Here is a 24,936-nt window from a genome sequence, read left to right as displayed (position 1 = left end):
CTCCAAGAGCGAAACGTACGTCGCATCACTTCCGTTTCCGGTTTCTGAACTTCCGGTCGACGGACCGCGGACACCGGCGCGTGTGTGTCTCTCCACTGGACTCATCACTCACCCTGGATCCAGAGTGACTGCTCCCGTCTACAACTACAACAAGGGGGGTATCTTGACCCCTCCACCTAACAGTAGGAATATACCACACTTTTTGAAGCCTCAACCTATTATTTCATCACTATTACTATTTCAGTAACCGCAAATATCTCTTGCAAATATCTCTTTTTCAAAAAACAAATACAATTCCGTTCGCTGTATCATTTTTTTCAGACATTACTGTGGATCCCTACGATTTCACAGAAGCTATTACATATACTATTTGTCTGTGACTATTCCCTAAAAAACTTTTATACGAAGAAAAGGTGAAACATTTCTCATTATTGCACCTGGTTTTCCATATTTCTATGGGATCACTGTACAAACTCAAGTCTACATCATATTATCATCAATTTATGACTGATTAGGAACCAAAACAATTCAGTGCAATAAAAAGCTTTTGGGACAGCATCAAACTGAACTGTGGTTTAGGACTAATCTAAATAGTCCTCCCCCACACCATTTACTCACTTTATTGTACTCCCAATTTCTGGAGTCCATGATATCCGGACTATAAGAGTTCCTGATAAATTGACCATACACCGTACCTTGTTTTGGGCAATATAAAGCAGGATAAATCACCTGCGGTCATACCACACTGAGTATGCCCAACCTCGTCTGATCTTGGAAGCCAAGCACTGTGGGCCAGGTCAGTACTTGGTTGGGAGACCACCAGAGAATACCTGGCACTGCAGGTATTTTTATCCTGCCACAAGCAAGTAGACCTGGAGCCCAAGCACCAGTCAATACTAACCATAATCCAGCAAAACTGAAATTTCACTCAAACGATCATGGTGAGCCCAGCGGCACTATACTGAGAATTATCTCTCCGTTTTAGTACCCCAAGTGAGTGATCCTACACGATTACACTCACAACTCGTTTTGAAATTATATCAAAGAATTGTTGTACCAACTTCAGAACCACAGCACCTTCAATACCAGAGAGACACATATGTGAATACATATTTTGCCTAAACGGAGCCGGTTATTCATATATTTTTTTGTTGATCTGTATCATCTTACACAGTCAACTTTATTGAAACTGAATGGATTATCCTTTAATCAATAGATAGCAACTCCATTTTTGTTCTACTTACTTATATATATTTGTTTGCCTCATAGCTCTACATTTTAAGAGGAATATTAATAAAAGTTATTTTTTAATATCATAATATCACACAAATTAATATAGAAGAGTGCCCCAGAAAAGACGTGTAGTCTTTCTTTTTCCCTTTGGCTCCTGCACTATACAGGAACCATACAATTTCTTTGTAATAGTGCTACTCCCACCAACAACTGTTCCTTGGACCGTGCCTTTATTAGGAGATCGTCCAAGTACGGGATAATTAAAACTCCCTTTCTTCGAAGGAGTATCATCATTTCCGCCATAACCTTGGTAAATACCCTTGGTGCCGTGGAGAGTCCAAACGGCAGCGTCTGGAATTGGTAATGGCAGTCCTGTACCACAAATCTGAGGTACTCCTGGTGAGGATGGTAAATGGGGACATGCAGGTAAGCATCCTTGATGTCCAGGGAAACCATGTAATCCCCCTCGTCCAGGCTTGCAATAACCGCCCTGAGCGATTCCATCTTGAACTTGAATTTTTTTATGTACTTGTTCAAGGATTTCAAATTTAAAATGGGTCTCGCCGAACCGTCTGGTTTTGGTACCACAAATAGTGTGGAATAGTAACCCCGACCTCGTTGAAGTAGGGGTACCTTGATTATCACCTGCTGGGAATATAGCTTGTGAATTGCCGCTAGCACCGCCTCCCTGTCTGAGGGAGCAATCGGCAAGGCAGATTTTAGGAACCGGTGGGGTGGAGCCGCCTCGAATTCCAGCTTGTACCCCTGAGATACTACTTGAAGGATCCAGGAATCCACTTGTGAGCGAGCCCACTGATCGCTGAAATTTTTGAGGCGGGCCCCCACCGTACCTGGCTCCGCCTGTGGAGCCCCACCGTCATGCGGCGGACTTAGAAGAAGAAGCGGGAGAGGACTTTTGCTCCTTGGAACCTGCTGTTTGTTGCAGCCTTTTTCCCCAACCTCTGCCCCTAGACAGAAAAGAACCTCCTTTTCCATGCTTGCTTTTCTGTGTCCGAAAGGACTGAACCTGATAAAATGGCGCCTTCTGTTATGCACACCAGTGCCTGCAGGAAAGTACTGGTGTCAGAACTGTTATGCACTCCAGTGTCTGCAGGAATGTACTGGTGTTTGAACTGTTATGCGAAACAAATGGACTCACAGACAAACTGGGGAATATGACATAACGTACACAGAAGGTGATAGGGTAACAAAATACACACAAAGTGAACAGAGAAGCCCAGAGGCTAAGGAACTGGGTATCTCCCTTGTATTAGAACTGCACAGATGGAAAAGCAAGATGTTGTGTTTTAATACGTAGAGAACCCGAAATGCTGTTGCTAAGGGCAACAGCAAAACCCTAAAGGGTTACCAACGGGTGTGGCAGTAAACTCCTTGGTCAGAGATGGAATGATAGACACAAGGAGAATCTCCACAATCCTAATTCTCACTTGCAGTGCACAGGTTTTAGCTTACTGCCACTAAACTGACCCCTGACACCTAGCACAGTGAGACAGGATTTAGGCAGGCAAGTCTTAGAATACAGCCGCAAACTTGCTAAGTTCACAGAGTAGAAACAGAACCCCAGCAAGCTAAACGACTGACTCCAGTCTTACTGCTAGGTCTGGATTGGCAGAGTGTAATACCAAATCCCCAGGCCTATTTGCAGTAAGCAACAAACAAATACAAAGCTACACAGTACTGGCTAACTTTCATGAACTGACTAACCAACAAAGATTCAGCAGCATCTGCTTACTCTGAAAAGAGGCCTTATAAAGCAGGTGCTGTCCACGCCCCACTCAGACCTCACAGACTGTGAGCACAAAAACCAGCACCGGATCCCCTGCTGTGCACAGAGCCTATAACCACTGCACAGCAAAAGACCCGAATCGGAGTATCAGCTGCGCTCAGGTTACTCCACTAGCACTTGTCTCCCGGTTGCCATGATGACGTGGCAGCACAGGGCAGGAGACCCTAACACCTTCTTAGGCTGTGAGGGGACATGGGGTAGAAATGCTGACTTCCCAGACGTTGCTGTGGAAACTAGGTCGGAGAGACCATCCCCAAATAATTCCTCCCCCTTATAAGGCAAAACTTCCATGTGCCTTTTGGAATCTGCATCTCATGTCCACTGGCGAGTCCATAAGCATCTCCTAGCAGAAATGGACAATGCACTTACTTTAGATGCCAGCCGGCAGATTTCCCTCTGTGCATCTCTCATATACAAGACTGAATCTTTGATATGGTCAATTGTTAGCAGAATCGTGTCTCTGTCTAGTGTGTCAATATTTTCTGACAGTTTATCTGACCACACAGCGGCAGCACTGCACATCCATGCTGACGCAATAGCTGGTCTAAGTATAATGCCTGAGTGTGTGTAAACAGACTTCAGGATCGCCTCCTGCTTTCTATCAGCAGGCTCCTTAAGGGCGGCCGTATCCTGTGACGGTAGTGCCACCTTTTTAGACAAACGTGTGAGCGCTTTATCCACTCTAGGGGGTGTTTCCCAGCGTAACCTATCCTCTGGCGGGAAAGGGAACGCCATTAGTTGCTTCTTAGGAATTACTAATTTTTTATCAGGGGAAAGCCACGCTTCTTCACACACCTCATTTAATTCATCTGAAGGGGGAAAAACTACGGGTAATTTTTTTCTCCCCAAACATAATACCCTTTTTTGTGGTACCTGGATGTAAATCAGAAATGTTTAGCACCTCTTTCATTGCTTCAATCATGCAGTGAATGGCCCTGACGGGCATTAGATTCGACTCATCCTCGTCGACACTGGTGTCAGTATCAGTGTCGACATCTACGTTTGCCACCTGAGATAGCGGGCGTTTTAGAGCCCCTGATGCCCCTTGAGACACCTGGACAGGCACGAGCTGAAGACTCGGCTGTCCCACAGTTGGCATGTCGTCAAATTTCTTATGTAAAGAGTCTATACGTGCACTCATTTCTTTCCATAAGCTCATCCACTCAGGTGTCTGCCCCCCAGGGGGTGACATCCCTTCTAAAGGCATCTGCTCCGCCTCCACATCATTATCCTCATCAAACATGTCGACACAGCCGTACCGACACACCCCACACACACAGGGAATGCTCAAACAGAGGACAGGACCCACAAAAAGCCCTTTGGGGGGACAGAGTAAGAGTATGCCAGCACACACCAGAGCGCTATATATATACAGGGACTAACTGAGTTATGTCCCTAATAGCTGCTTTTCAATAAAATATAATATATATACTGCCAAATTTAATGCCCCCCCCTCTCTTTTCCCTCTTACTGGTACTGTAGATTGCAGGGAAGAGCCAGGAAGCTTCCTTCCAGCGGAGCTGTGAGGGAAAAATGGCGCCAGTGTGCTGAGGAGATAGGCTCCGCCCCTTTTTCACGGCCTATTCTCCTGCTTTTTATGGAATTCTGGCAGGGGTATTTACCTCATATATAGCCCCTGGGGCTATATATTGAGGTATTTTAGCCAGCCAAGGTGTTTTTATTGCTGCCTCAGCCCCCCCCCCCCCCCCCAGCGCCCTGCACCCTCAGTGACCGGAGTGTGAAGTGTGTGAGAGGAGCAATGGCGCACAGCTGCAGTGCTGTGCGCTACCTTGGTGAAGACAGAGTCTTCATGCCGCCGATTTTCCGGACCATCTTCTTGCTTCTGGCTCTGTAAGGAGGGCGGCGGCGCGGCTCCGGGACCGAACATCAAGGCTGGGCCTGCGGTCGATCCCTCTGGAGCTAATGGTGTCCAGTAGCCTAAGAAGCCCAATCCGGCTGCAAGCAGGCGAGTTCGCTTCTTCTCCCCTTAGTCCCTCGCTGCAGTGAGCCTGTTGCCAGCAGGTCTCACTGAAAATAAAAAAATCTAAGACTATTACTTTCTAAGAGCTCAGGAGAGCCCCTAGTGTGCATCCAACCTCGGCCGGGCACGAAATCTAACTAAGGCTTGGAGGAGGGTCATAGTGGGAGGAGCCAGTGCACACCAGGTAGTCTAAGATCTTTCTAGAGTGGCCAGCCTCCTTCGGAGCCCGCTATTCCCCCATGGTCCTTACGGAGTTCCCAGCATCCACTAGGACGTCAGAGAAATAGGATTTTAATTACCTACCAGTAAATCATTTTCTCGTAGTCCATAAGGGATATTGGGGGAGACTTAGTACGATTGGGTATAGACAGGGTCCAAAGGAGGCAGTGCACTTTAAATTTTCTTCACTGGGTGTGCTGGCTCCTCCCTTCTATGCACCCTCCAACAGGCAGTTAAAACGTGCCCGAAGGAGAAAGGACATATATGAGAGAAGGAAATATGAGGACAAAAAGTGGTGAGATTTATATACCAGCACACCACGAGCAAATAACAACAGCAACAGCTGAACAGGGAACCACAGAAAAGAGAACCAGCAGGAGTGTCACCGCACTGATGTGGGCACCCAATATCCCTTATGCACTTTGAGAAAAGGATTTACCGGTAGGCAGGGGCGTCGGAATGGGGGGGGGGGGGGGCAAGGGGGCAGCTCGCCCCCCCCCCCCCCCCCGCAAAGATGAGATAGGCGCCGATCTACCAATCAGAGGAGCGCCAGACGGTCAGGTGAATACCCGCTGCTGGCTGCTCCTCCTGCTTCCTCGGTGTCACTCTCAGGTGGTCCCGAAAGCCTCCTCCCCCTCAGTGGCTTCACACCCAACCACAGTGGCCACACGCGAATGCAAGGAAGGGGGGGGGGAGTGAGTACCTACAAACCCCCCTCCCCGGCGCCCATTCAACGGAGCTGCTGGCACAGGCATGAGGCAGCGGCTGACACTGAGATGCTTGCACTGGCTGCATGTAGGGGGAGCTGCAGTGGCCGCGCGCAGCGCCTCCCATCCCAAGCAGTTCTTGAACACAGATCCTCGTATGAGGCGCAGCCTCTGAACAGGCGAGGCAGTGACTGTGCGGAAGCCAGGTTTGTGTCACATACAGGGAGTGGGGATGACATATGACAGGGTGGGCAGTCTATTATAAAAGGAGTTTGGCTTTCTGTTATTGGGGGGGTGGGGGTGGGGGTATGGGGGGTTGTGGGCCTGTACGTATGTACTCAGTGTGTATGTATGTTTTGTGCATGTATGCTGTGCGTGTGCTTGTAAGCAAGATGTGTATGTGTGTGTATATATGTATGTCTACGCATATGTACATATGTGCTATATATATATATATATATATATATATATATATATAGATAGAGGAAGTATGTCTGGCACTCTCCCGTGGGCTAATAGAGCAAGGCTCATGCTCCGGTGCCCTCCCAAACAGACCCGGTGGTCTGTGTATATAGGATGAAAGAACGAGGCGGCACTCTGGAGACTTTGGTGAAGCCAAAGTCTCCAGAGTGCCGCCTCGTTCTTTCATCCTATATATATATATATATATATATATATATATATATATGTATACAGTGGTTGAAGTGGGGCGTTATACCGCCACTTCTTCCACTGGCCCGGAAATGAGCAAATGAAAGTGCAGCAGGAGGCGAGGGAAGTGGCCATCCTGCTGTACATGTTGTTCCCCATCCCTGCGCGGCGGCCGGCGGCAGTGTAGAGCGCTGTACAAGCTCACAGCTGCTCACCGCCATCAGCCGCTCACCACCGCCCACCGCTCACTGCCGTCAGCCACCAGCGCCCGCCGCTAACCCGCAACAAATGAGGTAATGCTCCCTCTCTCCCTGTCGTTACCGTCCCTGTCCCTACCATCACTCTCTCTCTCTGTCGTCACTGTCTTCACTCTCTCTCCCTGTCGTCACTCTCTCCCCCTGTTGTCACTCTCTCCCCCTGTTGTCACTCTCTCCCTGTCGTCAGTGTCGTCACGCTCTCTCCCTGTCGTCACTCTCTCTCCGTCGTCACTCTCTCTCCCTGTCGTCACTGTCTTCACTCTCTCTCCCTGTCGTCACTCTCTCTCCCGGTCGTCACTCTCTCTCTCCCTCTCATCACTCTCTCCCCCTGTCATCACTCTCTCCCCCTGTTGTCACTCTCTCCCTGTCGTCAGTGTCGTCATGCTCTCTCCCTGTCGTCACTCTCTCTCCCTGTCGTCACTGTTGTCACTCTCTCTCTCCCTGTTGTCACTCTCTCTATCCCTGTCATCACTCTCTCTCCCTGTCGTCACTGTCGTCACTCTCTCTTCCTGACGTCACTCTCTCTCCCTGTAGTCACAGTCTCTCTCCCTGTCGTAACTCTCTCTCTCCCTACCGTCACTCTCTCTCTCCCTATCGTTACTCCCTCTCTCCCTGTCGTCACAATTTCGGCTCATTCAGTGTGCTATAATGTGAATTTCGGCTCATTCAGTGTGCTACAATGTGAGTTTCAGCTCATTCAGTGTGCTACAATGTGAATTTCAGCTCATTCAGTGTGCTACAATGTGAGTTTCGGCTCATTCAGTGTTCTACAATGTGAGTTTCGGCTCATTCAGTGTTCTACAATGTGAATTTCGGCTCATTCAGTGTTCTACAATGTGAATTTCGGCTCATTCAGTGTGCTCTAATGTGAATTCCGGCTCATTCATTGTGCTACAATGTGAATTTCGTCTCATTCAGTGTGCTACAATGTGAGTTTCGGCTCATTCAGTGTGCTACTATGTGAGTTTCGGCTCATTCAGTGTGCTATAATGTGAATTTCAGCTCATTCAGTGTGCTACAATGTGAATTTCGGCTCATTCAGTTTGGTACAATGTGAATTTCGGCTCATTCAGTGTGCTACAATGTGAATTTCGGCTCATTCAGTGTAGTACAATGTGAATTTCGGCTCATTCAGTGTGCTACTATGTGAATTTCGGCTCATTCAGTGTGCTACAATGTGAATTTCGGCTCATTCAGTGTGCTATAATGTGAGTTTCGGCTCATTTAGTGTGCTACTATGTGAGTTTCGGCTCATTCAGTGTGCTAGAAGGTGAATTTCGGCTCATTCAGTGTGCTACAATGGGAATTTCGGCTCATTCAGTGTGCTATAATGTGAATTTCAGCTCATTCAGTGTGCTACAATGTGAATTTCGGCTCATTCAGTTTGGTACAATGTGAATTTCGGCTCATTCAGTTTGGTACAATGTGAATTTCGGCTCATTCAGTTTGGTACAATGTGAATTTCGGCTCATTCAGTGTGCTACAATGTGAATTTCGGCTCATTCAGTGTGCTACAATGTGAATTACGGCTCATTCAGTGTGCTATAATGTGAATTACGGCTCATTCAGTGTGCTATAATGTGAATTTCGGCTTGTACCGTGTGCTATAATGTGAATTTCAGCTCGTACCATGTGCTATAAGGTGAAAGGGGCACCAGTACTAGATAGTTTAAGGGGTTATACTACACTGGACACGCCCCCTTTTGGGTGACTGCGCACCGCATAATTGCGTCTTTCACTTTTGCATACCCCCACTTCAAAATTTTCACTTCGACCACTGTGTATATATATATATATATATATATATATATACACACACACACACACACACACACACACACACACACATGGCCGGCAACAGAAACCTTGCGCGCCCCCCCCCCCCCCACCCAGCCCAACTCTGTGTGGACCGAAACACCTTGACCTCAGACCCACACATCCCTCCTAGAGATCTGATACATCACTATAGCTCAGTCACTGATAATGTTTGTGGCCCAGTGTCCAGAGAAAAAAAATGAGTGACAGCCTGCCTGAGTGTCTGCGCGCCGGGCTGGCACTCTGTCTAGCCACAGTCCCACTCAGCCGCTCCTCACAGAGCAGAGACAGGGTGGAGAGGAGAGGAGGGAAGGATGAGGGTCTTACGTATAGCCATGCAACGTCATTGCACACAGGGACTGGCTGCTGGAGCCTCAGACAGCTGAGCTGGGTCTGGTCTGGGTTTTGACCACGGGGGTGCCGCTGCAGCTGAACCACCAAAATGTCCTTTTACTACATAATGGGCGGGCCGCAGCTGGCACAATGCAGCGAAGCCACAATCTATATAATTATTTAAATCTGGATCCATGCCATGCTGCTGCTGCTGCTGGATCTTGGGGCTCCTCACAGTGGTGAGGCCTGGGACGCGTGTCCCCTTTGACCCTCCTTGCCAGCGGGCCTGTAAACACACACCATACAAAGGATCCCACACTCTAGCAGTCCCCAAGGAGACAAATCCTGGATCGGTGCAATTCCTAGGTGGACGACACCCGCAATGGAGGGAATCATTTAGTGACTTTTTGATGGGGAAAAATCTGTTCTTTAATACATCAATGATTTGGGGATGTGCTTCCCTTCTTCAGGATACAGCAAAGTATACCGTGCAAAAAACAAACCTTAAACATCTTACCTTCCAGACCCCCTGCAGCTGCCTCCATGTGTACGCTGTCAAACCATTTCTGATTGCTCAGACCAGCGCTGCAACCGGAAGAGGTCAGACGGCGTACATATGAAGACAGCTGTGGAGGGTCTAGTAGGTAAAATATTTAAGGTTTTCTGCAGTGTACACTTTGCTGTATCCTAAGGAAATGGAGGACATCCCCAAATCATACAAACAGGTGTGTCCTGATGATAGTTACGTACCCCAAAACGCTATGTGCGTTAAAGCATCTTTGTGCTTTGCAGTGCAGTATGTATATATATATATATATATATATATATATATCCAGACAATGTAGGGTGGCACTCACAGGACTTGTAAAAGGTGATAAACCGAAATGTTGAACTGAACAGACTCAGATAGTCCTTTATTCATGTACTGCAAGTCCTGTGAGTGCCACCCTACATTGTCTGGATAGATTGGGGTACAGCAAACGCAGGAGGGCACCAAGGCAAGTAATGGCTTTTGCAATGGAGTGCCGGCACTTGCGAAATATATATATATATATATATATATATATACACATATGTGTGTATATATATATATATATATATATATATATATATATGGCGTGGTGAGAGTATGGCGCCACAAGTATAGGTGTATAGGCCGGCTATATAGTTTAAAATATATATATATAAAATGTAATCGCCAGAGGTGTAGACACTCCTTTAAGGATAAAAGGTGTCAGCTGACCCCAAAAGATAGGCAGTGATAAGCTGCCTGTTAGTTAAAAATGTGCAAGGGAGGGTAGGGGTAATAGCGACTAACAGTGTCTACACTTTAAAGGATATATATATGAAAAAACGATAAAATACGTATTTCTAAAAAATGGGGGGGGTATTTATTTATAAAACAGACATTTGATAACAATAAAAAAATATATATATATATTTTAGGATGATATAACAAAAGGTCAAGAAAAAAGAAAGGGGTTGGATTTTATCATTTAAAACATAAATTTAGACTAATTAAAACATAAAAACATAACTGGAACAATAAAAATATATAAAAGTATTTCAGATAAGAGAAAGGTGCTTATCTTAAAAATGGAAGGTCAATTGAGGTATACCCAACGCGTTTCGTCCATCTGACTTCATCAAGGGGTCTTGATGAAGTCAGATGGACGAAACGCGTTGGGTATATGTTCCAGTTATGTTTTTATGTTTTAATTAGTCTAAATTTATGTTTTAAATGATAAAATCCAACCCCTTTCTTTTTTCTTGACCTTTTGTTATATCATCCTAAAATATATATATATTTTTTTATTGTTATCAAATGTCTGTTTTATAAATAAATACCCCCCCATTTTGTAGAAATACGTATTTTATAGTTTTTTCATATATATATCCTTTAAAGTGTAGACACTGTTAGTCGCTATTACCCCTACCCTCCCTTGCACACATATATATATATATATATATATATATATATATACATACATTGTAAACTCTCCCTTCGTGTGATTTTAATTCTTATAGACTATTTTCTATTTCATACTTTCTATTTTATATACCCTATACTTGTCCTACATTGTCTTGTACTGCAAAGGTCCATACACATTAGACGATGTCGCTCTTTGAGCGATGTCGTCTAATGTTTCACCTCCTGGGCCGGCCGGTCGGCGGCCGACTGTACACACTTAGCGATATGACCGCTCATATCGCTCAGTGACGTCACGCCTCCGGCAGCCCTGCATGCAGGTTGTGGACGACAGTCCACATCCTTAATGCATGCCCTACCGACAGCGACGATCATTGCCGACCCGTGGGGCTGCGGATTGGTCGTCGCTGGCGGCATACACACTTGCCGATAAAATGAGCGACGTCGCTCAGGGAGGGGGAAATGAGCAACGTCGCTCATTTTATCGGCAAGTGTGTATTGGCCTTAAGTCATTGTTTTCTTGTCTTGCCCATTTGTTTATGTATTTTCGTAGGTATTGGGGAACCTTTGTTATTTATCCTGATGACGGGGCATGGTTAACCCCAAAACACTGGAAGCCCTGCAGCTATGGAGGATGTAGCAAGAGAGGGGATACCAAGCCTGACCCAGCCTGATCTGTCCCTGTCCTACCTGCCCTAGTTGGCTCACAGTGGCAGTGCCATGATTTGCACGCATTTGGGAGTGGAGCCTAATGCCGGGAAGTGCCCGCCCCCATAAGATACCTGTACTGTAGTCAGGTAGTGTATGTCCAGCTGGCTCCCTCTCCGTCTCTCTCTCTCTCTTTCCCTGACACTATGTCGCTCTCTCCCAGACACTGTCTCTCTGTCCCCTCCCCAAATCCTCTCTCTTTGACACTGTCTCCCCCACTCTCTTCCTGACACTGTCTGTCTCTCCCTGGCACTCTAGCTTTCTCTCTCTCTGTGACACTGTCTCTCCCTGATGCTGCCTAAATATCTCTCCCTGGCACTGTCTCTCTATCCCTGACACTGTCTCTCTCTCTCTCTCTCTATCTCTCTCTCTCTCTCTCCCTGACACTGTATGTCTCACAGTAATATACTCAGACAGCACAGAAGCGCGGTTTGCGTTTCACTGCGCCATACTTCCTGTATTTGGAACGCATCTTCCGGTCACATGGCCGGAAGTACATAGTACTACAGAGTAAAGCATCAGGAAAGCGTCCCCATGGCAACCCGGTCTTTCTAATACCTATCGGGCACTTCAATACCAAAATATTAACCTTCCAATGCCAGACATACATACATACATAGATGCCTATAATAGCCAGTGATATAACATTATTTTCATTATGTATCAGGTTTGTGTTAAAGATACTTTGAGTTATTTACAGGACACGGGTGACTTCTTGAGGATGGTCAACACCTTACCTATATCACAGCATAAGATCTTGGTAACGATGGATGTTACCTCGTTATATACGATTATACCTCATAATGAGGGTGTGGCAGTAGTTAGGCGGGCGTTAGCTCGTCTACATACCACTCTACCACCTATTGAGTTTCTGATTGAACTTTTGGAACTTACATTGACATGCAATTATTTTCAGTTTGGAGGCCAATACTATCTCCAGACGGCGGGGACAGCGAATGGTAGCAACATAGCACTGGCATACGCAAATTTGTATATGGACGCCTACGAAAACACGCACATCCTCCCGCTTTTTGGAGATAGTATCGGCTTCTATCGACGATGTTATCTTTATTTGGTCAGGCAGTGAGACTGCCCTTCTGGAGATGGTTGATTATTTGAACCACCTGGAATCACCTGTGAGGTTTACTATGACATATAGCAGGGAGTGGGTCAATTTTCTAGATGTGACTGTCTATGCCACTGAGATGGGGTATGGGTACAGGCTATATAGGAAGACTACAGACCGTAATACGCTTTTACACTTTGGGAGTTACCACCCTGGTTCTCTCAAACAGAGTTTCCCAGTTTCACAATTCTTCGGGTGCTGCGGAATAATTCTGAACCTGAGAGTTCACAGGCACAATTGGAAGAAATTAAACAAAGGTTCTCCATGCGGGGATACAGCCAACAAGTTATCAACAGATGCCTACATAGAGCCCTAGACATCTTTGCCAATGGCAATGTGAGGAGAACACAAAAAGCACAAACTCCATTTGTGGTTACTACGACATTTGATGCTGCAGGGCCTACCATAAGGCATGCCGTGAAGGACCTTTGGCCGATGGTTAAGAGTGACCCGACACTCTCTAAACACTTACCAGATAAGCCTTTAATCAGCTTCAAAAGGGGACGTAACTTAAAAGACATACTGATGCAACCTATTAGGTCACCAACACCTGGACATGAATCATGGCTTAGATCACAGAGAACCGGATGCTTCCGCTGTATAAACTGCACGAGATGCAGAAGTATGATATCAGGTGAATATTTTCATCATCCACACACTGGATACAGAATTAAAATCCCTCACAGGGTGAGCTGTACCTCAGACTTTGTGATCTATACACTGGTATGTCCATGCTCCCTGATGTACGTGGGGAAGACCATCAGGCTATTCCGTGAAAGGATGGCGAATCACCGTTTGTCCATCAGGACTGCATTGACTGATGGACATTCGGATAAACCAGTTGCAAGACATTTCTATGAGGCTCACCACACTCTGCCATCATTAAAATGCATGATAATTGACCGAGTTGCACCCCTTATTAGGGGTGGGGACAGAGCTAAGTTGCTACTCCGGCGTGAAGCAATGTGGATCCACCAACTAGACACGATACGGCCCCGTGGTCTGAATGAGGGCATACATTATGGCATCTTTCTGGATTAATACAATGGATCTTTTGATTTGTTTTTCATCATTTATTTTTCATTATTTATCTATTTTTTTGTTTTTTAGTCTGTGTAAGCTGACTCTTATACACAGAGTCTCCTGATAGTGTATTTCTATCAGGAGACTCTGTGTATAAGAGTCAGCTTACACTGACCATTTAGACAATTATATTGTGATCCATGTATTAGACGCATGTGTGTTTTCCTAATAGAGGATAATAGTGAGGGGGTGGATAATCAAGCTTTCCCTCCCTCCTCTTTCTTTTTTCTCTCTCGGTTTTGATTGGCTTAGATATACACTAATTAAAATCAGTTGATTTGTTAGGTCCATTTTTGGCAGGATCTTGCTGTTTTCACCTTCCTTTTGAAAGTTAGAAACATAGGAAATAGCTGAATTCTGATCAATCAAATATATGAGGTATGTGACGCTTCTACTTTATGAACCATACAATGGTTGATAAATTAATTTTTTTGATAGTAATATGAATCAATTACCTTTTAATTAGACTGGCTTGAAGCTTCGGCAGTCTCCTTTTTGATGTTTTGAAGTTATTCTTTGAAAAATCCTGAGTGTCCATTCTGATTGATCACATTTTGATAAATGTTAACACCAAAAGGTATGTAAAATACCCAATGATAATAGATAATATATATGAGTTTTATAATCACCACCTAATTGAGTTCTCATTTTGTTGTCAATAGCCCAATTATTCTCGCTTTGCTCTGTTTCACCATGTCTCGCACATCCTATTGTTCATTGACTGTTCTTTGTAACATACTATTGTTATTATATGATTTTACTGTACTGTATAAATATTGATTGGCTGTCTTATCATGTTTAGACATACCCCTGATGAAGTCTAGTTTCTAGAAGAACGCGTTTGGTTGTTATATTTGATGTTATCTCTGAATAGCATATGAGGAAGATTAAAGATATTGCACTAAGTTGCCGATATTCCTCTATCAACTTCAAAGATGGAGTATTCGAAGAGAAATTACATCATTCTGTCTGTGTAATATGATGGACATGCTTCTTTGCATTTTAATAATTTTTTATGAAAGAACAGTTCATGTTTATTTTTTAAAATCAATGTTAATTGTGAAACCCACTGGGTTCCCTGTATTTATAGGTTAAAATAACCTTTGGGCGCCAATTTCCTTTCTATATATATATATATATATATATATATATATATAATACACTGTATATGTATGCATTTGTATTATGGTTTTAATTTTCTGTCTTAAGTCCCCAGATCCCCCCGAAGTCTTAATCCAGCTCTGGGCACGCCACACTACCGCCCATCGCCGCTAAGTAACTGCAGCGCTGCCGAGGAGCACGGTGTGCTCTACATACCCCTTCTCCTTCCCCACCCCAGACTGGGCTGCACCGCTCAACAGTATTACTGCGTGGACTCGGTGTGGAGCCTGGAGGATGAGTACTGTCACCTGGCAGCAGCTGATCTTGGTGGAGGAGGCTGAGCATGCTCTTAAACAATCCCTTCTCCCCTCAGCTGTGCTCAACACCAGGCATGACGTCAGATCATGCACGCCCACACAGCCTTTTGGTGCCTGATGTTCCTCTCACCTGCTCTCTCCCTAGCCCTCCCCGTGTTCCTCTCACCTGCGCTCTCCCTACCCCCCGTGTTCCTCTCACCTGCTCTCTGCCTAGCCCTCCTCGCGTTCCTCTCACCTTCTCTCCCCCTAGCCCTCCCCCCGTGTTCCTCGCATCTGCTCTCTCCCTAACCCTCCCCCCGCGTTCCTCTCACCTGCACTCTCCCTAGCCTTCCTCTCGTCTTCTCTCTCCCTAGCCCTCCCACACGTTCCTCTCACCTGCTCTCTCCCTAGCCCTCCTCAATCGTTCCTCTCAACTGCGCTCTCCCTAGACCTCACCCACGTTCCTCACACCTGCTCTCAACCTAGCCCACCCCCCGCGTTCTTATCACCTGCTCTCTCCCTCCCCCTCCCCCGCTTTCCTCTCAGCTGCTTTCTCCCTAGCTCTCCCCCAGTGTTCCACTCTGCTGCTGCAATGTGTAAGGAAGAGCGACTCTGCTTGCCTAATGTGTAAAAAGGGGTACTCTGCTGCCCTAATGTGTAAAAAGGGGATCTCAGCCTGCCTAATGTGTAAAAGGGGGACTCTGCTGCTATAATGTGTAAAACAGGGGGATTCTGCATGCCTAATTTGGAAAAAAGGTGGAATTTGCCTGCTGTTATGTGTAAAAAGGGAAACTCTGTTTCCAAAATGTGTAAAAAGGGGGACTCTACCTGCCGTAATGTGTAAAAGGGAGCTCTACCTGCTGTAATGTGTAAAAGGGAGTTCTGCCTGCCGAAATGTGCAAAAGCGAGCTCTGGGGCCACGCCCCTTCCCCATGAAGCAACGTCCCTATATTTTTTCAGCGCTCCTGTGGGGCGCACTGACCCTGTTTTGTGTACTGGGGGGGGGGGGGGCGTGCTGTTTCTTGCACACAGCACTAAAATGTCTAGTTACGGCACTGGTAGTCTGCATTGTGGGTTATGTACAGAGAGTGACATCAGATCAGTTACATTACTCATAATCTTATGAGAAGAGCCACAAAACATTGAAGAAATGTAAGTTTGTAGTAATGTTTTATGAACTTTCTACATCAGGGGTGTTCAACATTCCAGCTGTTATAGAACTACACATCCCAGCATGCCCTTCCAGAGTATTAACATGCCCTAACAGCGTGTAGTTCTTCATTAAGCAATAAGGCAGAGCAACAGGAACATTTCAGAGCACCCAGAGAAGATGTACACAGGCTGCTGTACAGTTATTCCTGTGGAGCACAGAATTAATGACCTGCATTGTAGTGAATGTCATCTGCCCCAAACTCACCATTACACTGTACAGCTTTTGGGTAATTTGCAGTTTCCTCATTATGCAAGGAACACAGTGCACAGGAATGGCAATACTACTGATCCCAGGGCCGGTGTTCGGCGCCCACTTGCAAACTATAAATTTGCTTCCTCCCATACTTTACAAAGGGACAGCACACGTAATACCCCCTGTAGTAGTTACACATACGCACGTAACCACCCCTGTACCAGTGACGCTTACACACGTAACACCCCCTGTACAAGTGACGCTTACACACGTAACACCCCCTGTACAAGTGACGCTTACACACGTAACACCCCCTGTACCAGTGACGCTTACACACGGTAATGCCCCCTGTACCAGTGATGCTTACACACATAACACCCTGTATACAAGTGACGCTTACACACGTAACACCCCCTGTACCAGTGACGCTTACACACGGTAATGCCCCCTGTACAAGTGACGCTTACACACGTAACACCCCCTGTACAAGTGACGCTTACACACGTAACACCCCCTGTACAAGTGACGCTTACACACGTAACACCCCCTGTACCAGTGACGCTTACACACGGTAATGCCCCCTGTACCAGTGATGCTTACACACATAACACCCCGTATACAAGTGACGCTTACACACGTAACACCCCCTGTACCAGTGACGCTTACACACGGTAATGCCCCCTGTACCAGTGACGCTTACACACATAGTGCTCCCTGTACCAGTGACGTTTACACATGTAATACCCCCTGTACCAGTGATGCTTACACACATAACACCCCGTATACAAGTGACGCTTACACACGTAACACCCCCTGTACCAGTGACGCTTACACACGGTAATGCCCCCTGTACCAGTGATGCTTACACACATAGTGCTCCCTGTACCAGTGACGTTTACACATGTAATGCCCCCCGTACCAGTGATGCTTACACACATAACACACCCTATACAAGTGACGCTTACACACGTAACACCCCCTGTACCAGTGACGCTTAAACGCGGTAACGCCCCCTGTACCAGTGACGCTTACACACATAGTGCTCCCTGTACCAGTGATGTTTACACACGTAACGTCCCCTGTACCAGTGACACTTACACACATAATACCCCCTATACAAGTGACGCTTACACACATAACACCACCTGTACCAGTGACGCTTACACATGGTAACGCCCCCTGTACCAGTGATGCTTACACATGGTAACGCCCCCTGTACCAGTGATGCTTACACACGTAACGTCCCCTGTACCAGTGACACTTACACACATAACACCCCCTATACAAGTGACGCTTACACACATAATGCCCCCTGTACCAGTGACGCTTACACACATAACGCCCGCTGTAGCAGTGATGAACACGTAAAGCTCCCTATACCAGTGATGCTTATACACGTAATGCCCCCTGTAGAAGTGACGCTTACACACATAACGCCCCCTGTACCAGTGACGCTTACACACATAACGCCCCCTGTAGCAGTGTCGTTTACACACGTAACACCCTCTGTACCAGTGACGCTTACACACATAACGCCCCCTGTAGCAGTGATGCTTACTCACGTAACGCCCCATGTAGCAGTGATGCTTACTCACGTAACGCCACCTGTACCAGTTGTGCTTACAAGCATAATGCCCCCTGTACCAGTGACGCTTACACACATAACACCCCCTGTACCAGTGACATTTATACACATAACGCCCCCTGTACCAGTGACGCTTATACACGTAACGCCCCATGTAGAAGTGACGCTTACACACATAACGCCCCCTGTAGCAGTGATGCTTTCTCACGTAACGCCCCATGTACCAGTTGTGCTTACACGCATAATGCCCCCTGTACCAGTGACGCTTACACATGTAACACCCCCTGTACCAGTGACGATTAAACACGTAAAGTCCCCTGTACAAGTGATGCTTACACACGTAATGCCCCCTGTATCAGTGACGCTTACACACATTATGATGCAGTCACACATACACACACAGATACACACACCACATACATATTTATATACATACACACTTGCTTTATCACCGTGCTATTTATCACTTTCCAAGACTTGATAAATGGGGTCCTAAAATCTCACTTACGGCTCTGATACAGCTCCGGCGATGAAGCACAGGAGGGACAAGTTCAGAAGCAGCATCCTCAGGTCCATTTAAGCAGGTAGACCCAGCTCTCACCTCCTGCATCTCATTGTACTGGTTATATGCACCTGAGAGAGGGGAGGGAACTTCCTTGTTAGTCAGTGCCAAAGCCCAAATTCCTGCTCTGCATGCAAAGTATTGTGTCCAGCACATCGCTTCCCTGTAATTATCATCAGGAAGAGCACACCAACACACAAGGGCAATTGTGAATAAATATATGATGAATGAATGTTATTAGGAAGCAGAGGATCAGCAAAGTATTACTGTACATTTCTAGCTAATATAGGGGGTTCACAACTAGTAGCTGTGGGTGAGAAAGCCACACTACACCAATAAAAGTGGAATTACTGTAGAGATGTGCGCTGGGCCATTTTTGCCGGATTTGGATTTACTTCTAATTCGTCGGCTGGTTTTGGATTTGGAATTGCCAAATTGCTGTGACTTGCTTTGGATTTGGGTTTTTTTTTAAATAACTAAAAAAAAAGCTAAAATCACTTAATTTGGCACTTTTTTAGTCCCTAGAGTCTTATTAACGTAAATAACATTGATTTTCAGTCTTTGCAGACAATTTTTACCACCCCACAGCTCACAATGTAGTTTTCATCCTTTTTAGACCAAAGTCTGCAGCAAGCTAGCTGGTTTACTAAGCGACAGAGCAGCGGCACAAACAGACGGCAGTTTATAACATATCTATGAAACACTGGCACACAGCAGTGGGAAAAATGAACTGTGGTGCAAGATGGAATTGTCTTTGGGCCCTTCCCACCCACCCGTATGTTGGATATTAAAAATGACATACACTTTAACAAACCAAGCCCTCCAGCAAGAGGGACTGCAGCTTTTGTGGCTGAAGTACATGGTTTGTTTTGTCCCCCACAAAAAAAGCTGCCAATTGGCTTAAGGCAACAGCCCTACAGTGGCTAGATGTCATCATCATTGCCATCCTCACCTTCATCAGTGTGTACATCCTCCTCACACAAAATTAATTAATTCCCACTCAACTAAACCATTACAGAAGTGTCTGTACTTGCCAGGAAATGTTTTCCTCGTGGAATTTCCATTTCATTTTGATGAACATCATCTTTTCCACATTTTGAGGAAGTAGCCTCCTACCCTGATTGCTAACAAGGTTCCCGGCTGTGCAGAAAACTCTATTCGCGTACACACTGGAGAGTGGGCAGCTTGAGTAATGCAAAGTCAGTTTGTACAAAGGCATCCAAATTGCTTTTTTTTTGCCTTCCATACTTGAAAGGACTCTGTAACATGCCTATTTTTATGGTGTCATAAAAATAATGCTCCACCATTCTTTGCATGGGGACTGTATTAGATGGAGTTACAGTAGAGGTGTCACAAATGCTGGGCAATTCATTTAGACCCAACCAAATGTCAAAATGTTGTGGTGATTTATCTGCCTCACCACTAGGTCTTTTGGTAAAGGTAGATTTTTTTCCTGGCTGCTGCCGAAGAAACTGAAGGAGACTTTGTAGTGCCACGTGTCAATTGAGCTGCCAACTTGCTCACCAGGAGCTCTTTGCATCTCTTAAGATCTGAGTCAGTTGGAAAGAAAGACACAGCATACAACTTAAATCTAGGATCACTTACAGTTGCCAAAATGTAGTCATCTGTTTTTAAAATATTGGCAACTCGTGGATCCTGGTGAAGAAAATCAAGGACTTGATCAACAAGTACGGCATACTTTGCTGATTCGCTTTGTTTAATATCCTACTTGAATTTCTCCAGCTGATTTTCCAAAAGCCTAATTAGGGGAATCACCTGGCTCAAGCTAGCAGTATCAGCACTCACTTCACAGGTGGCTACTTCAAAGGGTTTGAGCACCTTGCACAAGACAGAAAGTAGTCTCCACTGCGCTGGTATAAGGTACATTCCCCTCTTCTCCTAAAGTCATGGCTTGTTGTATAGCTATGGATGGCTTTTTGCTGTTCTCCACCTGCTGAAGCATATAAAGGATGGAGTTCCACCTTGTTACCACTTCTTGCTTCAGTAGATGACAGGGCAAATTAAACTCTTCTTTCAGGTGCTGCGATCTTCAGCATGCTGTTGCTAAATGGCGAAAATGTCACAAAATGTTTCAGACCACAGACAGCATCTCCTGCACGCCCATCATTTGAAAAAAAAAAAAAACCCCGTACCACCAAGTTAATCATGTGAGCAAAACAGGGGAAGTGTTGGAATTCACCCAGCTGTAATGCTTTCATGATATTTGTAGCATTATCAGAAACCACAAATCCTGAGGAGAGTCCAAGTGGGGTAAGCCATGTTGCTATGACATCAATCAGTTTTTCTAAGAGGTTGTCAGCACAGAGTAGCCTGCCTCTGAATTAGCTGGTGTTTGTTAGATAATGTTTCTGCTGATGATGAAGGCGATTCACCCACCCAGTGGGCTGTCACAGTCATATAATCTTTAGTTTGCCCACTGCCACTTGTCCACGTAACTGTGGTTAAGTGAACAATGGGTACAATGGCAATTTGTAGGGCAATAATTCGATTTTTTTTAACGTCTTGGTACAGCCAAGGAACGGCTTTTCGGCTAAAATGGAACCAAGATGGAATTTGGTACCTGGGACACAGGACCCCAAGTAACTGTATAAAACCCACTGCATTAAAGGCAGATATTAGATGCAGATCTAATACTAGCACAGCAGTCATGACATTAGTTATCCGCCGTGCGACTGGATGAGAACTGTCATACTTGCTCCTCCTTGTAAAGGATTGTTTAACAGTCAGTAGTTTTGTGGAACAACTACTAGCAGTCTTCTTGGTCCACTTCTGAGAGGAGGATCCACCAGCAGCAGCTGGCCTAGCTCTCAAGGATTCCTAAGAGGAATCCTGGAAAGACGAGGAGTCACCTAGCACTAAAAAATTGGTTGCTGGACTTTCTCTGATTATTAATGAGTATATTGAGGATGAAGGTGTTGGTGGTGGAGTTTGCAGGTGCTGGGATCTAGTAGAGAGAAGGGAGCTAGCTGAAGCCGGAATACTTGCTGTTATTTTTCTAGCACCAGTTGTGGATGTATTAAAATGCTTGTCATGAACTCACTACAGATGACGTAATAGGGTGGAGGTTCCTAAATGCTTAACTTCCCTACCCCTACTTACTGTGGTTCCACAAAGGCTACAGATGGCTTGACAAAAGTTGTCAGGATTTTGGTAAAAAAAATAATTCCACACAAAAGAGGTGGATTTGTTGGTCCTAAGCCCAAGCATGTCAGTGGCCTTCTTCTTATCATGGCCAAGAGATGCTTCCTCTGGTGTCTGACTATCACAAACAACATCCTCATCCTCAACATCCTCATGAGTGCCAACATCATCTACACAAATCCCCCCCTCATCCTTTTGCAATGCCACAGTGGCATCCTCAATTTTTATGTTATCAGCAACACGTATGCTGCTCATCCCAACGTATGCAGAGGGAGAAGAAACAATGGCCCTCATTCCGAGTTGTTTGCTCGCAAGCTGCTTTTAGCAGCTTTGCACACGCTAAGCCGCCGCCTACTGGGAGTGAATCTTAGCTTCTTAAAATTGTGAACGACGGATTCGCAATATTGCGATTAGCACACTTCTTAGCAGTTTCTGAGTAGCTCGAGACTTACTCTGCCATTGCGATCAGTTCAGTCAGTTTCGTTCCTGGATTGACGTCACACACACGTCCAGCGTTCGCTCAGGCACTCCCCCGTTTCTCCAGCCACTCCCGCGTTTTTCCCAGAAACGGTAGCGTTTTTTCACACACACCCATAAAATGGTCAGTTTCCGCCCAGAAACACCCACTTCCTGTCAATCACATTACGATCACCAGAACGAAGAAAAATCCTCGTAATGCCATGAGTAAAATACCTAACTTCATAGCAAATTTACTTGCCGCAGTCGCACTGCGGACATTGCGCATGCGCAGTAAGCGGTAAATCGCAAAATAATGAAAATCGGCAATGAGCGAACAACTCAGAATGACCACCCATGGATGGTGGCTTCTCTGCAACTACAGTATCTGAAAGGTCAGACTCACACGTAGCACTCGGGGACACATTTTAGACTCTCCTCAGGTATTTGTGACATTTCTGTTTCTGATTGCACAGTTTGTTCTACTGCCTTAGTTTTTCTGTAACATGACCAGGAACCCCAATTAGTGTACCACGTCCCCTTGCACGGCTCGCTTCGCTTACCATGCTGCAGACAGGTTAATATTTCCAATCGTAGACCACGTGGATGGTAAAGTATGAAAAATTTAAAAATCTTTTTTTTTTAAAAAGCCACGTCGACCTTTCCATGTGTCAATCTGTCATGTGTCGACCATTTTAATGTGTCGTCCATGTTGACCATGTCAATGTCGACCAATAGTGGTCAACCTAATGACTGTCAGTCTTAACATGGTCAACCAGCCAAACGGATACCGTGAATCACATGGTTAGATGCACGTGATGAAAGAGCATTAGGGTACAGTGCACCCCCTTGTGAGACTTATGTGGACACAGCACAGTTACAGTATATAAGTAACTTTTTAACAGCAGAGTTAACACAGTGTACCCCTTAAAGCTATAGTACAGCCGTTGAGACATACATATTATATATATATATATATATATATATACTGCCAGCAGTGTATGTATAATAGGTGCAGTGTGTAAAATGCACATGGGCCCCTGGGTCCAGAGGGGGCCCACACCGCACACACTGCACTCATTTCGTCTATATTTACCTTTCTGGCATCTATCAGCGTCTTCGCGTGTGGACCCCCTCCTCCTCCGTAGCCGGGAGCGCAGTTAGTGCTCTGAGCACTAGAGGGACTCTGGCACAGTGCCAGAGTCTAAAGTGCTTGTGCAGGTCTCCGGAAAAATGGCCACTGCGCCATTTTCCCAGGCACCTGTGCAAGCACTGTTGACTCTGGCACTGTGCCAGAGTCTCTCTAGTGCTCAAAGCACTAACTGCGCTCCCGGCTACGGAGGAGGAGGGGGTCCACACGCGGAGACTGCACAGAGGTTCTCTCCACCGTAGATATACCCCTGTATACTGCACACTGAGCTGACAGTAAATAATGTACCCCTTAATTTAATGTTGTTTGCAGTGCACACATAAAGTTTATGCCTCAAGCTTGTAGAGTACACACAGCAGACTGAAGTGCAATATCAAATGCCAGCAGGAGTGGTATAAAGAGAGCCGCTATTAAGTCCATGGCAGTGGACTGGTCATTGGAGTGATGTATCAGAGGTCACCATCTAGCTTTCTTACAGAAAATCTGGGGTTGTCAGGTACGTGAACACTTTTGGCCAAACGGGGTCATTCCGAGTTGATCGTAGCTGTGCTAACTTTAGCACAGATATGATCTTCCTCCCTGACATGTGGGGGGACGCCCAGCACAGGGCTAGTCCACCCCGCATGTCAGTCCGGCCCCCCTTGCCGAAGTGCAAAGGTATCACACAGCGGCGATGCCTTTGCACTTCAAGAGTAGCTCCCGGCCAGCGCAACTTTAGCGTGCTGGCCGGGAGCTACTCATCGCTCCACGGCTGCGTGTGACGTCATGCAGCCGCTGTGGCCCGCCCCCCGTTCGGTCCAACCACGCCTGCGTTGCACGGACCAAACCCACGAAACGGCGGCCAAACGCCACCGTTCCAACCCCTCCCGCCCAGTGATCACCTCTGCCTGCCAATCAGGAGGAGGCGAACGTATCCCTGCTATGGCCTTCGTCCATCTGGCATACGCCGGTGCACTACGGCGCCGACACATGCGCAGTAGGGACCCGTTTGCTCTGCTGCATTAAAACGCAGCGAGCAAATGGGTCAGAATGACCCCCAAAATGCGCACTGACAACTGTAATCTTTGGTGGAGTTAAAATGCCAAAAATTGGAGCCCTGACTTCAACCCCATCAAATACCTCTGGAATGAAATGGAACATTGAGTTTCAAGCCAGGCCTTATCAACCAACCAACATCATTCCCTAACGTCACCTATGATCGTGTAGTATTGTGGATGTAAAACCCAGCAGCCATGTTACAAAATCTAGTAGAAAGGTTTCCCAGAAGATTGGAGGCTGTTATAGCAGCAAAGGAGAACCAACTCCATATTAATGCCCCTGGTTTTGGAATGAGATGTTCAGTAGGAATATATGAGCATTATGTAGATCA

At 46.0% G+C, this 24,936-nt stretch overlaps 1 pseudogene; it reads left to right on the top strand.

Annotated features, from left to right (window-relative positions):
• The first annotated feature begins 727 nt into the window (after positions 1-727).
• LOC134896263 (5S ribosomal RNA) lies at positions 728-845 on the top strand (annotated as a pseudogene).
• Positions 846-24,936: the final 24,091 nt, after the last annotated feature.

The sequence above is a fragment of the Pseudophryne corroboree genome, chromosome 3, assembly GCF_028390025.1.
Source record: "Pseudophryne corroboree isolate aPseCor3 chromosome 3, aPseCor3.hap2, whole genome shotgun sequence".
Taxonomy (NCBI): domain Eukaryota; kingdom Metazoa; phylum Chordata; class Amphibia; order Anura; family Myobatrachidae; genus Pseudophryne; species Pseudophryne corroboree.
Note: the sequence above shows the minus strand (reverse complement) of the source record. Positions and strands in the feature narration are given on the sequence as shown.